This window comes from Xyrauchen texanus, chromosome 26 (genome assembly GCF_025860055.1).
Source record: "Xyrauchen texanus isolate HMW12.3.18 chromosome 26, RBS_HiC_50CHRs, whole genome shotgun sequence".
Lineage (NCBI taxonomy): Eukaryota > Metazoa > Chordata > Actinopteri > Cypriniformes > Catostomidae > Xyrauchen > Xyrauchen texanus.
Window position 1 is genome coordinate 26,110,777 of NC_068301.1, and position 14,705 is coordinate 26,125,481.

At 40.6% G+C, this 14,705-nt stretch overlaps 1 long non-coding RNA gene across 1 annotated transcript; it reads left to right on the plus strand.

Moving 5' to 3' along the window:
* The first annotated feature begins 946 nt into the window (after positions 1–946).
* LOC127620211 (uncharacterized) lies at positions 947–10,098 on the plus strand. The gene is made up of 3 exons (XR_007967684.1): positions 947–1,018; positions 7,189–8,162; positions 8,239–10,098. It is a non-coding gene; the product is annotated as an uncharacterized LOC127620211 (long non-coding RNA).
* The last annotated feature ends 4,607 nt before the right edge of the window (positions 10,099–14,705 follow it).

The window sequence follows — 14,705 nt, forward strand, 5'->3', positions numbered from 1 at the left end:
ATTACATACTTGAAAAGAAGAAAATGCAAATCCCTTTACCTTAGGATTTGTAGCCATTTGTATTTGACACCGAGACCCCATTAAGTTAATTATGTCTACTTTCCAACATTTCAGAGGTGACCACTTATGTAAAGGGCTTGGTGTCATGCAGTCACAGCTCATATGCCTCCCACCACCTCCCTTTTTGTGACTCCCTGTGTGCACCACACAGCCCTATATGTGGCCCTGTCCGCCTAATCACATGAGTCACTTCTCCGTTGGCTTTTCCAGATAAAAAGTTAGCCATGGGAAAAGCCATAAAGCATTCCAGAACATCTGACCTATGTTTGTTTGCTCTACTTGCAGCTGTGTGCAGACAAAGCCCAAGACAAGCAGCTTTAACTTCAAAGTCACTTTGTATTCCAGATTTGTTTTGAGCACTGAGCAACAATCATACTAATGGGTTAAATTTCTCATCCTTGAAATAACGTTGAACTGACGTGTGACTCTTTTGCTCAGTTCTGATATGTTGGTGAACTCCACACAAATTAACCCCAAATCCAGTTTGTTATTTCATAAAAATCACAATACCTGTGATTGCAGATGTTAAATTCAAGCACAATCATAAGTGCTTTGTTTACAAGCATCAAGACGAAGGTCAGTGAATGACTTATTACTTCCTTTTCCCTCTAAACTTTCACAACCCTGTGTTATCGCCCCCCTACAGTGTGTGGAAGTACGTGTTTGAAAGTAATTAAAGGGGGTTGATGGAAAAATTGTTCTTAAAACTCTAAAAAAAATAAAAACACAGACATGCTTGTTTTTAATATGAAAACAGGTTACATGTGACCTATTATGCTCACTTGTACTATGCACACGTCAAAACTCCCTCCTCCTCCTCTCCAACAGGAAAAAGCACTTTTTCATAGCTTGAAATGAAATGAAATTGATCAGTTGAAAACAAAGACACTGACTGAAAGGGTTTGGAGAACTTTGAGCATTCAGGACCTACCAGGCATTTCACTGACAGGCTTATAGGGTAAGATGACTGCCAGAATTTTCTACGCTCTAGAGACCTACAGTAAGTAGATTAATATTCCATTCCAAAGGCAGGATGGGTTAAATGGGTTTTTACTCCTACATGCTCATCTTCTTATCTGAGCTGCAGTACCATGTTCTTCAGACTAAGTCTAAAAGATCCACCTTTCATGCCTCATCTGCTCCCAAATGGGAAGATTCACACAGTTCCACAGACCCTGAACCACAGCCTAAAAGAAAAAAAAAAAAGTTTCTATGTTGCATTAAAGACAGCAATACATGTGTTTTACTTGTAAAATGTGTTATGCTCTATAGAAATTGGGCAACAGGAACACAGGAAATTGAAACTCTAATTCAAATGTTCATATACCCTTAAATCAACCGCATTCTGCAGGATTAATTACTGACATGCGTCGTCTCCCATCTGACATTTTTGCATGGATCCAATTGTGTTTACATTGCCCTGTGGTGCTAATGATAGCATGTTGTGTGAGCAATCTCCGAGACACAAGTTCAGGTTCTTTGGAAACCAGGAAGAAACTGCATTCATTATACAATAGTAAGCACAATTGCACTAAAATTTCATTTTAACCCCTTTGATGATTAGGTTTAAGGTGGGGGTTTGGCTAAGGAAGTAGAGTTAATAAAATATGCATTTCTGTTGACTATATTTTATTATCTATCATTTTCTGGAAAATAAGTCTTTTTTTTTTCAACATCCAAAAGGTCCTGAACTTATAGTCAAAAAAGTAGTTATTTACATAATTTATACATAATTGATGTTGACCAATCAAACATGCTGCTCATCAAAACACATATGCTTACACACAGAAAGATGAAAACATCAGACTTAGAGACGAGTGTTTTGACTTTTCAAAGTTTTTATCCAACTAGTTTAAATATACTGTCCATCATTTCAATATTGTGCTAACGAGCTCTAGACCGCTGTCAATGCAACTCTTCAAATGCCTACAATATGGCATCTCATCATACTCCTAGTAAAAATATTCAGTTAGTGAACCGGGCAATTAGTGCATCCACAGTCATTAAAGTTAATGAATGAATAGAATACAACATGCATATTGTCTTCGCACTCAATGGAGACTGCCCTCTTGTTAGTATCTAAAACCATGTGACTGGCGAGAGCTAACTCCAAGTCATCTGTCCTCATTCTCCTTGACCAGTCTGTTGCTTTTGACATAGTGAACAACCACCTCCTCCTGTCCACCCTCTCCGACCAGGGCATCGCGGGAACTGCGCTTGGATAGTTTGAGTTATACCTCACAGGCAGATCGTTCAAGGTCTCCTGGAGTGGAAAGGTGTCCAAGTCGCACGACCAGCTAACCAATGGTGTTCCTCAGGGATCAGTGCTTGGACCTCTCCTCTTCTCAATCTACACAACATCACTCAGGCACATGAATCATAAAGGCACATGAATTCTCCTATCACTGCTAAGTAGGTGGTACGCAGCCTGTCATTCAAGCCTAACTACCCAATTGTCTCAGCTCGTATCTCTGTCTGCCTCTCGGAGATCTCGGCCTGGATGAAGAAACGCTACCTTCAGCTGAACCTTTCCAAGAAAGAACTCCTTGTGATACTAGCAAACCCATCTGTTGACTACAACCTCACTATTCATCTTATTTCATTTACAACTACACCACTTTGAGTGATGGTTGATAACCAGCTTAACTTCACCGCCCACCTCTCATCAACTGCTAGGTCTTTCAAGTTCACACTTTAGGAAAGTGTTCAGTGTTTGTTGGTCAGGAAAATCAGACCTTTCCTGTCTGAATATGCTGCGCATCTCCTGGTCCAAGCTCTGGTCATTTCAAGATTGGACTAATGTAATGCTCTGTTGGCCAGCCTCCCAGCTAACATGATTAAGCCACTGCAGATGGTCTAGAACACAGCAGTACATCTGGTCTTCAATCAGCCAAAGAGGGCTCACGTCACCCCACTCTTAATTTCACTAAACTGGCTACCTGTATCTGCATGCATCAAATAAATGGCTCTGACCAATGGAACAGCACCTTCCTCCTTCAACTCACTCTTCCAGGTCTATGTCCCCATTTACTTTCTGCGATCAATGAATGAGCTGCGCCTGGCGGTCCCATTGCATTGAGGCACTATTTAATTTAATTATTTGATGAAAAAAAAAACTTTCTTTGTCTGTCTCTTTCTTCTGCGCTAGGTTCTATACTACTCTATCTACTCTGGGAACTTGGCAGTGCGATACTGAAGATATTATTTACTTTTGTATGACAAATTGCTGTAAGTTCCATCCATCCATCCATCTTCAACCGCTTATCCGAAGTCGGGTCGCGGGGGCAGCTGCTCCAGCAGGGGGCCCCAAACTTCCCTATCCCGAGCCACATTAACCAGCTCTGACTGGGCGACCCCGAGGCGTTCCCAGGCCAGTGTGGAGATGTAATCTCTCCACCTAGTCCTGGGTCTTCCCCGAGGCCTCCTCCCAGCTGGACGTGCCTGAAACACCTCCCTAGGGAGGCGGCCAGGGGGCATCCTTACCAGATGCCCAAACCACCTCAACTGACTCCTTTCAACGCAAAGCGAGCAGCTGCTCTACTCGAAGCTCCTCACGGATGACTGAGCTCCTCACCCTATCTCTAAGGGAGAAGCCCGCCACCCTTCTGAGGAAGCCCATTTCGGCCGCTTGTACTCGCGACCTAGTTCTTTTGGTCATGACCCAACCTTCATGACCATAGGTGAGGGTAGGAACAAAAATTGACCGGTAGATCAAGAGCTTTGCCTTTCGGCTCAGCTCTCTTTTCGTGACAACGGTGCGATAGAGCGAGTGCAATACCGCCCCTGCTGCCCCGACTCTCCGGCCAACCTCCCGCTCCATTGTCCCCTCACTCATGAACAAGACCCCGAGGTACTTGAACTCCTTCACTTGGGGCAAAACCTCATTCCCTACCTGGAGTACGCACTCCATCAGTTTCCTGCTGAGAACCATGGCCTCAGATTTAGCTGTAAGTTGCTTTTGATAAAAGCCTCTGCTAAACGACTAAATATAAATGTTTTACTAAAAGCTGTTTATTTGTATAGGTTACAGCATCGAGTTACCTATGTTATAAACAGATGTTGCTTCTTGTTGCATTCTTTTTTCATGAAACATAAAGAAAATATGAAAAACTGTTACACAGGATTACTTAAAAGGAGATGCTCTCGATTTAAACAAGCCCAAAACACTGTAATGCAATGCATAGATCATGAGGTAATCTTTACGAAATGTGTCTTGACATGCTGAGCAGCTGTAGGGATGGGAAGTCGGTGACTCCCGGGTCCTAATGCCCACCATATACAACCTATGTCATTGAGACTTAAACACCGCTGCTACTTATCTTCTTCATTTCTCTCTCTCTCTCTCAACAAAGCAATTTTGACCAATATTCAGTTTTTACTTATATTCTTTATTTCTAGAAAATTCCATACTAAAGATACAACTCACTTTTGACACCACCCTGTGGCCATTTTACCTGGAAACTGGCCAACAACATTTCCAACTTTGGCCACTGGGGTCAGTGGTTCAAATTTCAGTAAGCTGAGATCAATTTCAGCAGCAGAACTTAGAACCTCCTGTCTTTGAATTCACAGTGAGATCTGTCTGAAATTGGGAAAGTGGAAGTTTAACAGTTATGGCAACACATAGATTGTGGATTTGGTCCTCAACATGGTCTGATTGTGAAGATTTTAAAATCACAATCGTGCTCTGTTACCTTTGTGACTTTGAGTGACCCCTTCTTTGATAATGTAGATTGAACACCTGTGGCTGTTTTGACCAGCCCCTTTTTGATGTTGTACTATAGAGGCTCCACACTGAGCAGTGTTCTGTCTGGGATTATAGATCACATGTCCTCTGAGAATTCAGGGGAGAAGGAGACTCAACATCCAAAAAAATCAGGGAAAGAATTTCATGACACATCTACCCTTATTGAGTTTAAAGCAATAAAAATGTTGTCATTTTTTTGCAAACTTATATTGTTTTCTTTCTCCCATGGAACACAAAAATATATTTTCTACTGATCTTTCCTTACAATGAAAGTGTATTATGCTAAACTACCAACTGTGCTAAATTCTAATTAAGTGTAACAATTATATCTCATGAACATTTTGCACATATAAAGGTTAGATATGTCTGTGTAAATTGTATAACAATGTATATAATCCTGACAAAGCCTGCTGTACCATAAGAGGGCACCACATGCACTACCATTTAAAAGTTTAGGGTCACTCATTCTTTATTATTATTATTTTTCACATTTAAAGATTATAGTAAAGTCATGAAAACTATGGAAGAACAGAAATGGAACTATAGGAATTGTGTTGTGAAAAAATAAAAATAAATCAAAACTATGTTATATTTTAGCATCTTCAAAGGAGCCAGCCTTTGCCTAGAATTTGCAGAAATGTACTCTTGACATTTTCTCAACCATCTTCTTGAGGTATCATCTTGGGATGCTTTTTAAACAGTATTGAATGAGTTTCCATCTATACTGGGCACTTATTAGCTGCTTTTCTTAATTATTCGGTCCAAGTCATACATTAAAAAAAAATAATAATATATATATATATATATATATATATATATATATATATATATATATATATATATATATATATATATATATTTATTTATTTAAAAAATTTGTAGTTTTGTAATTAAATAAAATAATGTGCAATGGGCACGGAGCCGCTGGCTCCTGGACAGGACCGTGACTGGGTTGGCACATCAACTGCCTAGAGTTGCTGGCTGTACTGCTCGTCCTACGGAGACTATTACCGTTGATCCGGGGCAAGCATGTGTTGGTCCGGTTGGACAACACAGCGACTGTAGTGTACATAAATTGGCAAGGCGGTGTACGCTCTCCTCGCATGTCGCAACTCGCCCACAATCTCCTCCTTTGGAGTCAGTGGCGGCTGAGGTTGCTGCGGGCCATTCACATCCTGGGCAGCCTCACCGCTACAGCTGATGTGCTGTCGCAGCAGGCGACACTCAGCGGAGAGTGGAGACTCCACCCCTAGGTCGTCTAGCTGATTTGGAGTTGATTCGGCAAAGAGCAGGTAGACCCGGGAATCATCCCACTGGCGGGCAGTGGGATGATTCTGGTATTACCTGAAGGGAGGCCCCCTCGGGACAGATGCGCTGGCACACAGCTGGCCCCAGGGGCTATGCATTCCCCCCAGTGAGCCTACTTGCACAGACCCTGTGCAAGGTCAGGGAGGATGAGGAACATGTCACCCTCATGGCCCCAGATTGGCCCACCCAGACTTGTTTCTCAGACCTCACGTTCTTCACGACAACACCTCCCTGGCAGATTCCCCTGAGGAAGGGCCTTCTTTCTCAGGGATGGGGCACCATCTGACACCCACGCCCAGACCTCTGGAACCTCCATATCTGGCCCTTGGACTGAATGTGGAAGCCCTAAGTGGCCTACCACCAGCAGTAGTAGACACGATCACTAAGGCCAGATAATGTATTACATATTTATACAATTATATATTTGCCTACAAAACTAATTTCAAACATTTAAGCATATGCCTTCAATTCAAAAGGTTTTTAAGATCATGAGAAAATTTTGGTCATGTGACCCCCAAACTTTTGAATGGCAGTGTATATAACAAAAGCACATTACACTGACACAGTTTTAAAAATACGAACATTTGGCCAATGTATTTAATAACAAATTCACATGCTGTATACACACATACTGTATACTCTTCAAGATCATTAATCCATTTTGAATCAGATTTTTGTTAACCTGTTTTAAACAGACAAAACTAATGAGTAACACCAACAAGTACAGTAGGTATAATACCTACATTTTTATATTAATGTGTCCTGTGTACTGGCCTTATTTGACATCCTGTATCCAATTATCCAGTTAGTTAAACAGAGACCCAAAAAACTTCAATGGAGACACCATTGTCAATTAAAAATATGCCCACTGTGAAACTGAAAAAAATTACTTAAAATGACTAAATATGACGATTATAACATAAATATTTGTAAATAAATAGTAAATTATATGTTGTATATATTTTAAATGATATATGTGTAATAAAATAGAGTTAAAATAATACATATTTCATATCTTAATAAATGTAACTTTACCAAAATAATGCTTTTACATGTTTTGACCTGGTCAACAGGAGCTGACTCTTCAGGCTACTGCAGAAGATTGGCTGCCCTCCATGACTGCAAGCCATTGTTACCTCATTCCACAAGACCATGCACAGCATGGTTTGCTTTAATGGCGCAACATCTCAGGCCTTCCCAGTTGGCAGCGGAGTCAAACAAGGCTGTGTCCTTGCACCAATGTTCTTCGGCATCTTCTTCTTTATGCTCCTCCAAAACACCTTCAGGGTCTGCAGTGAGGGAGTCTACATTCAAACCAGGGATGATGGCAAGCTGTTAAACATCTTCTGTCTCCGTGCTAAAACTAAAGTTGCAGAGGTACTCATCTGTGATATGCTCTTCACCGACGACACTGTCTTGACGTCATACATGGAAGATGGTCTACAGCAGTTTGTCAACCTCCTCTCCCATGCCTGCAAGGAGTTGGAATGACCATCAATCTGAAGAAGACCAACATCATGGCAAGGATGAATTCAGTGGCAGGACAAAGTACCCAACTCAGAGGTTCTGGAATGTGTTGGCATGAACAGCTTGTTCACCACTCTCAGCAAAAGGCTGCTTTAATGGCTTGGCCACATCAGGAGAATGAAACAAGGTCACATTACCAAGGACCTTGTGGCAGGGCGGAGGGCGGGGCCGGGTCGTGATCCTACAAACCCGGTCCCGTTTTAGGCCCTGCCACAGACCTACTATACGGTGAGCTAGTAGAGGGCTCAAGGCCAACTGGATGCCCACTTCTGTGCTACAAAGACATCTGCAAGAAAGACATGAAGCTGTCCAACATCGACATCAACACGTGGGAAAGTAGCGCAGACGACCGCTCCGCTTGGCGCCTTGCTGTCAGAAAGGGCATACAGAAAGCCGAGGAGGCCAGATGCAAAAACCTTGCTCAAAGAGAACAAGGAGGAAGTAAAAACTTTGGCAGCCTCAGCAGGTGTCACCATCATTCATTTGCAGCAGATGTCTGACTATTCAGCCACTCACAAAGGTGCAGACAGTTAAAATAATACACATTTCACTTAATAAATGTAACTTTACCAAAATAATGCTTTTACATGCTACAGGACTCTTCAGGCTACTGCAGAAGATTGGGTGCCCTCCATGACTGCTAGCCATTGTCACCTAATTCTACAAGGCTGCTGACTTTCGATTACGTGCTCCATCATGGCCTGGCCACGCCCTCCTCCTTGTCACAATTCACTTGATGCATCCTCCAAAATATGGAAAAAGAAAGCTGTGAAATGAAGCTGCAAAGGATCCTCACAATTGAGACGGCCTGCAATGGTGCTTGATGATGTGGCAGACAAGGTATTCAACTTAACTAGGCTGCTGCCTTTCGATTGAGAAACACCAATAGTGCAGCTTCAATTGCAGCACTACTGAACACTTCCTCCTTCCTAGACTAGCAGGAACTGGATATTTTTTTCACCCATTAGAGGGTGCTTAAGACAAAACAATGAATTCATTTTAATTTCCTATGGGTTCAGGAAATTAAAATGAATTCAGTCCAGAACACTTCCCGTCTGAGATTTTGAAAATCCCACATTAACTTGATCACATATCCTTATAGTCTACAGAGAAGAGAAGAACAAAAACTTCAGAGCTGAGGTGTGACAGGATCTTTTTGGTGCCTTCCTTTGTCACATTAATGTCATCTTTTCTCACCAACCCATCTTGGTGAAGTTTTCACAACAACATCCATAGGCCACATGTTACTACTGACCTAAATTACTTTTACCCAGATTAAGATTTACTAAGATTAAGATTGGGCCTCTTATCTAGCCACTTTCTTCTGCACTGCAAGGTATTGAGGTAAACTTTTCACAACTTTGTCTTTAAACTTGCTTACACTCTTTCTTAAGCAGTTCACTTTTCCGAAAGTCTCCAGGTGGAGGTGGTGCTACATCTGTCTTTTGAGTCAAAAGTGTACCAGGAGTGGGGATAAAGAGAGATTCTGTGTCAGAGGACACTAGGAAAAGGGGTCTTGCATTCATCACTGCAGAGAATTTCTCCTTCAGCAGCATGAAATCAAGGATGCAACAGTCAATACCAATCATCCATTCCCAATTGCTGACCATTTAAGAAACATGGGGATGACAGAATACTCAGATGCATTGCTGCTCTTTCAGATATGCCAGCACATTCTCAGAACTGAGGCAAGCATCTTGAGCTTTTGAGGAGCTCCAAAAAGGTTTGTACCCCAATCTGAATGTATTTGCTTGGCTGACCCTCTGATGGCAAAACCTCCTCAAGGCATTGATAAATCTGCTGGAACTCATTGTTTCAATTATGTTCATGTGAACAGCATTTGTGCAAAATACATAAAAAAACCAATACTGCCCACCTCTTGGAATTGGCCTGACCTCCTCTGGACTTGTGAGCAACCACTTTCTATGGTCTGAAGACACCCACATAATTGAAAGATGGAGCAACTGTTAACCGTTCTGCAGGCAAATCAACCATTTACTGATGTTCTGTCTCCCACTCCAACAATTACAAATACTTCTCCCAGTCAAAGTCCTGTGATTTCCAGCAGGTTACCCAGAGCTCTAATCTTTCAGGTGACAGGAAACACAATAATGGCAGACATGCTCCCAGACAGAAAAACAGGAATTACAATGACAGAAGGGAAGGACATAAAATTGGGAGATGCAGGGAAACTAAAAGCATGGACAGTGACAACTTATCAAAGATCTGTCACATGCTTTTTGAAGCCCTAAAGGACCTTAAGTCTGAGGAGCACATGTCCAGGCAGAATAGGAACCTTGGGCATAATTTCCCAATTATGATTGATCTTAGCGGTAAGTAGTGTTTTCTACAAGTGATTTTATGAGCATGCTTATTATTTACAAGTGCATCTCAAAAAAATTTAATATCATTGAATGTTAAAATGAATTTCAGTCTTGCCCGTAATTTTATTAAAAAAGTGGAACTTTCATACATTCTAGATTCATTACACATAAAGTGAAATATTTCAAGCCTTTTTTTGTTGTAATCTTGATGATTAGAGCTTACAGCTCATGGAAATCAAAAATCCAGTATCTCAAAATATTATAATAAAGAATTTATAATACAGAAATGTCGACCTTCTGAAAAGTATGTTAATTTATGCACTCAATATTTGGTCGGTACTCCGTTTGCATGAATTACTGAAAATAATTTTTTCCTCAGTGGTCCAAATTCCTCTTTTCAGATGAAAGTAAATTTTGCATTTCATTTGGAAATCAAGGTCCCAGAGTCTGGAGGAAGAGTGGAGAGGCACACAATCCAAGATGCTTGAAGTCCAGTGTGACGTTTCCACAGTCACTGATGGTTTGGGGTGCCATGTCATCTGCTGGTGTTGGTCCACTGTGTTTTCTCAAGTTGAGAGTCAATGCAGCCATATACAGGGAGATTTTAGAGCACTTCATGCTTCCATCTGCTGACAAGCTTAATGGAGATGCTGATTTCCTTTTCCAGCAGGACTTGGCACCTGCCCACAGTGCCAAAACTACTAGTACCTTGCTGTCCATGGTATTACTGTGCTTGATTGGCCAGACAACTCACCTGACCTGAACCCCATAGGGAAGCTATGGGGTACTGTCAAGAGGAAAATGAGAGACACCAGCCCCAACCATACAGACAAGCTGAAGGCTGCTATGAAAGCAACCTGGGATTCCATAATACCTCAGCAGTGCCACAGGCTGATTGCCTCCATGCCACTTCGCACTGATGCAATAATTCACGCAAAAGGAGAACTGTCCAAGTATTTTGTTCATAAATTAACATACTTTTCAGAAGGTCGACATTTCTGTATTATAAATTCTTTATTATAATATTTTGAGATACTGGATTTTTGATTTCCATGAGATATAAGCTGTAATAATCAAGATTACAACAAAAAAATGCTAGAAAAATTTCACTTTATGTGTAATGAATCTATAATATATGAAAGATCCACTTTTTTAATTATATTACAAAAAAAGAAAAAAAGTACTTTTCCACGATATTCAAATTTTTTGAGCTGCACCTGTACATGCGTTTCCCAAAGCTGCACCTAACAAGAACATGCAAGGATGTGCTTTAAGTGTTTCTTGAAAGAGTTGCGGTCCATGTTTGAAGTGCTGAAATGTGAGTGTTGTGTCACACATCATTGTAACTTCATTATACTTGTGCATAACTTTATAAATACTTATAATTTACCTTGCAGGGAAATGTTTACATTTATTTTCTTAAATACTCAACCCAAATAACTACATAATTAAATGTATTTTTGTGGTCATTTTGTGCCAAACGATCAATTACCTTTAGACAATCACTGCATTGTTCATCAGATGTGCATTTGTAATATTTCTTTTTCACAAATTCTGTGGTTCGAGAGGCCCTGTGAATGATCCTGACAATAATCAATCACATATAATATGTAAAGAGGTTCATCATTCAGAGTTCAAAGTAGGTTGGAAGCTGCACTTTAGGAACATACACAAATCAAGCAGAGGTCTGTCCTTTGCTCCCCAAAGTGATAACATAATGCACAACATTGTGGTGCAGTCAAAAGTGCCTTTGGGTGTCAGAGAGGAAAAGAAGGCGACAATGATGGGCCAAGAATTGTGCAATATACCCTATGGCTGAATTGTTGTTACTGTCCACACAATTCAGTGTAAATTATTTATAAGTCCATTTATCTATTTGTTCATTTATTAATTTTATGCATATATTTATTATCATTTTTAATTGTTGATTAATACACTAAAGAGGCTGTGAGGCCGAAATGTCTGTGAGGCCGAAATGTCTGTGTTCTCCTGTACTGTGAGCCCTGTATGTGTTTTTGTGTGTCTTTATATTTAATTAAATATAAGTAAAATGGATTCTAAGATGTGCTTGGGATTACAATGCTTTTGAGAAAAGAGGCCAAGGTCAAGTCTGCATGATCAGGTCTGGGGCCCATGCATGCTGGGTGGAGGAGGGTGGGGGAAGAGCCAGGGGAAGGGGCATCTTATTACTGAATAAGGGTATGCCAGGGTCAGCAGACAGCAAGACCCTGTATCTTTTCAGACATCACCTTCAGCCAGAGAACTGTTTGTCATTTTATACTGTTCAGACTTCAGTCCATCATAAAAGCCCACAAGGGGGTTAATGTTCTTGCATACCCAAGGAAAACCCTGTGCAACCTGAAAAGGGGGGTAGGGATCAAATGAAACATATGAGACACTCCATTAACTAGTTTACTGCCCAGTGCCCACAAATTAAGCAAGGCATTGCTGATCATGTTTGGGGTTGTCTGATTTGTTGTGAAGTTCAGCCATCCGATCTCCCTCATAGGGCACCTCTCCAAAGGAGCTGTGGAACAGTCCCCAAAGGCAACTGCAGAGTTTAGGTAGGACACTCAAATTCACAACCCCCACTGTTAATCAACTTACAGCCGCTGAACCGCACCATTCACAGTGTAGGCAGGTTAATTGATGCAACATGACCATTCCTATTGAATAACATGTAAATTGATGCTCGATTTGCTTAACAAGGGAGCTCCGCTCTTGATAATGTGGCAGTGGATATAATCTCTTCAAACATGGTACCAAGGGAACTAGTGGAACTTTAATCTGGCAATGCAGGGAAACATGTAACTAAAGCATGCACACTTAGCTTACAGCTTGGACAGTGCAATACCAAATCATGCCAACCCAGTAACTTAAGGAATTGATTACTGTAACAAAGGTTCAAGTTGGGCAGATAAAGGAGGAAGTGGGAACCAGGTTCCACACTTCACATGAGTCAGTTTTATTCACAAATAACCAGCAATCGCTGTACAGCTTCACTCTAAACATAAGACGGCTTTTCAGAATTACTCAAATAAACAGTCTGCTTTTCAGCTTCACACAACACAAGGCTCTCACGGGGACAGACACAAAGACTCTGGTCTGTCTGTCTCTCTCTCTCTCTCTGTGAACTGGCCATCTTTTTATCTCCCCCGACTCTCACTGTGAACACAGAGATGGTAATTAGTCACAATTCATCTCAGGTGGATGTCTTTACTGCTCTCTCTCTCCCCGCAGACAGGTGCTTGACCACGCTCTCACCACCACAGTTAACAACTAAATTTGCTAAAATATTTTCAAATGTTTATTCTAGATAGAATCCTTCTATAGAATGTAGACTAATTTTGGGATAACCTTCAGGAACATTCCCTTTTTCACGTATGTTCCACCACAACCTGCTTAGACATTATTCTTACAGCCATTATTGTCACCTCCATATTCAAGGTATTGATCCATAATTTAGTATAAATGGCAGTGGTCAAAGGAGGTGGTGAGATGTGTGTGTGTTTTGCTCCTGTTGTTAATGTCCAGATTGTTTCCTATATATTTTATTATATAGGCATTCCAGGGGCCCCAGTTTATGGCAGGGCTACTCTCTAACTGTCACTGTGAAGAAAAGTTATTACATTTTGATTGGATCGTGGTGGACCTTTACGGATCACAAAATTGTTCAATATGTTAACTGGTCTTTCAGATCATAACATGGTGCTCATAACAAGAAAATTAACCAGAAAGCGATTTGCAGCTTATTCCGGAAAAAAGGAGTTCATCGGCATTCCAAGGAGCAACCAAGAACAATTTCACACAGTAATAAGAAATATGAACTGGGACACTTTATTAATGAACAATGAATTGGAAATAATTAGTCAGAAATTCACTGAATGCTTACAAACAAAAATTAAAGAATTTGCTGTGATAATTAAACACAAAAACAGAAAGCATTCTTTTCCCTGGCTCAGTGATGATATCAAACAATTAATGAAAGACAGAGACAATGCCCTTAAAAAAGCCATAAAGTCAAAACTATCTTGTGACAGACAAAAATTTGCTTCGATTACTGAATAAAGTGCTAATACAATTACTGAAAATCAAAGGCAGACTTTTTTATTACAATTATTAAAAACTGTCATGGTAACTCAAAAGCGATTTGGGAACAGATCAATAGACTAACAGGTAAAACTTCTTCTAGTAATAACTCAACACAACTAAAGAACAATGGGATGCTTATGCAGGATCCATCTGCTGTGGCACAGACACTAAATGAGTATTTTGTTGATTCTGTTGATACCATAGCCAAAAGTTTCCCTATGAAATATAACAACTTACCTGTTATTAGTTCAGATTTGTTAATTGAGCCCCCACTACATCCAAAATTTGTATCCATATCTGATGTGGAAAAGGTAATTACACAGCTTATGTCTTCAAGAGCAAAAGACGTGTATGGGATGGATACACTCATGCTCAAACAAATAGGTCAGTCAATTTTGGGACCACTAACGCACATCATTAATGTGTCACTAGATCAAGGGAAATTTCCTGAGTCATGGAAACTTGCTAGTGTCATTCCTATATTTAAAGGTGGTAATTCCCTTCTTTCATCTAATTACCGACCTATTAGTATTTTGCCAACAGTATCCAAAGTCTTTGAAAAACTGGTTGCTAAACAAATCACCAATCATCTTAATTGCAGTTCTTTTCCTTTGCACTCAATGCATTTTTTCTAGAAAAGGTTAAAT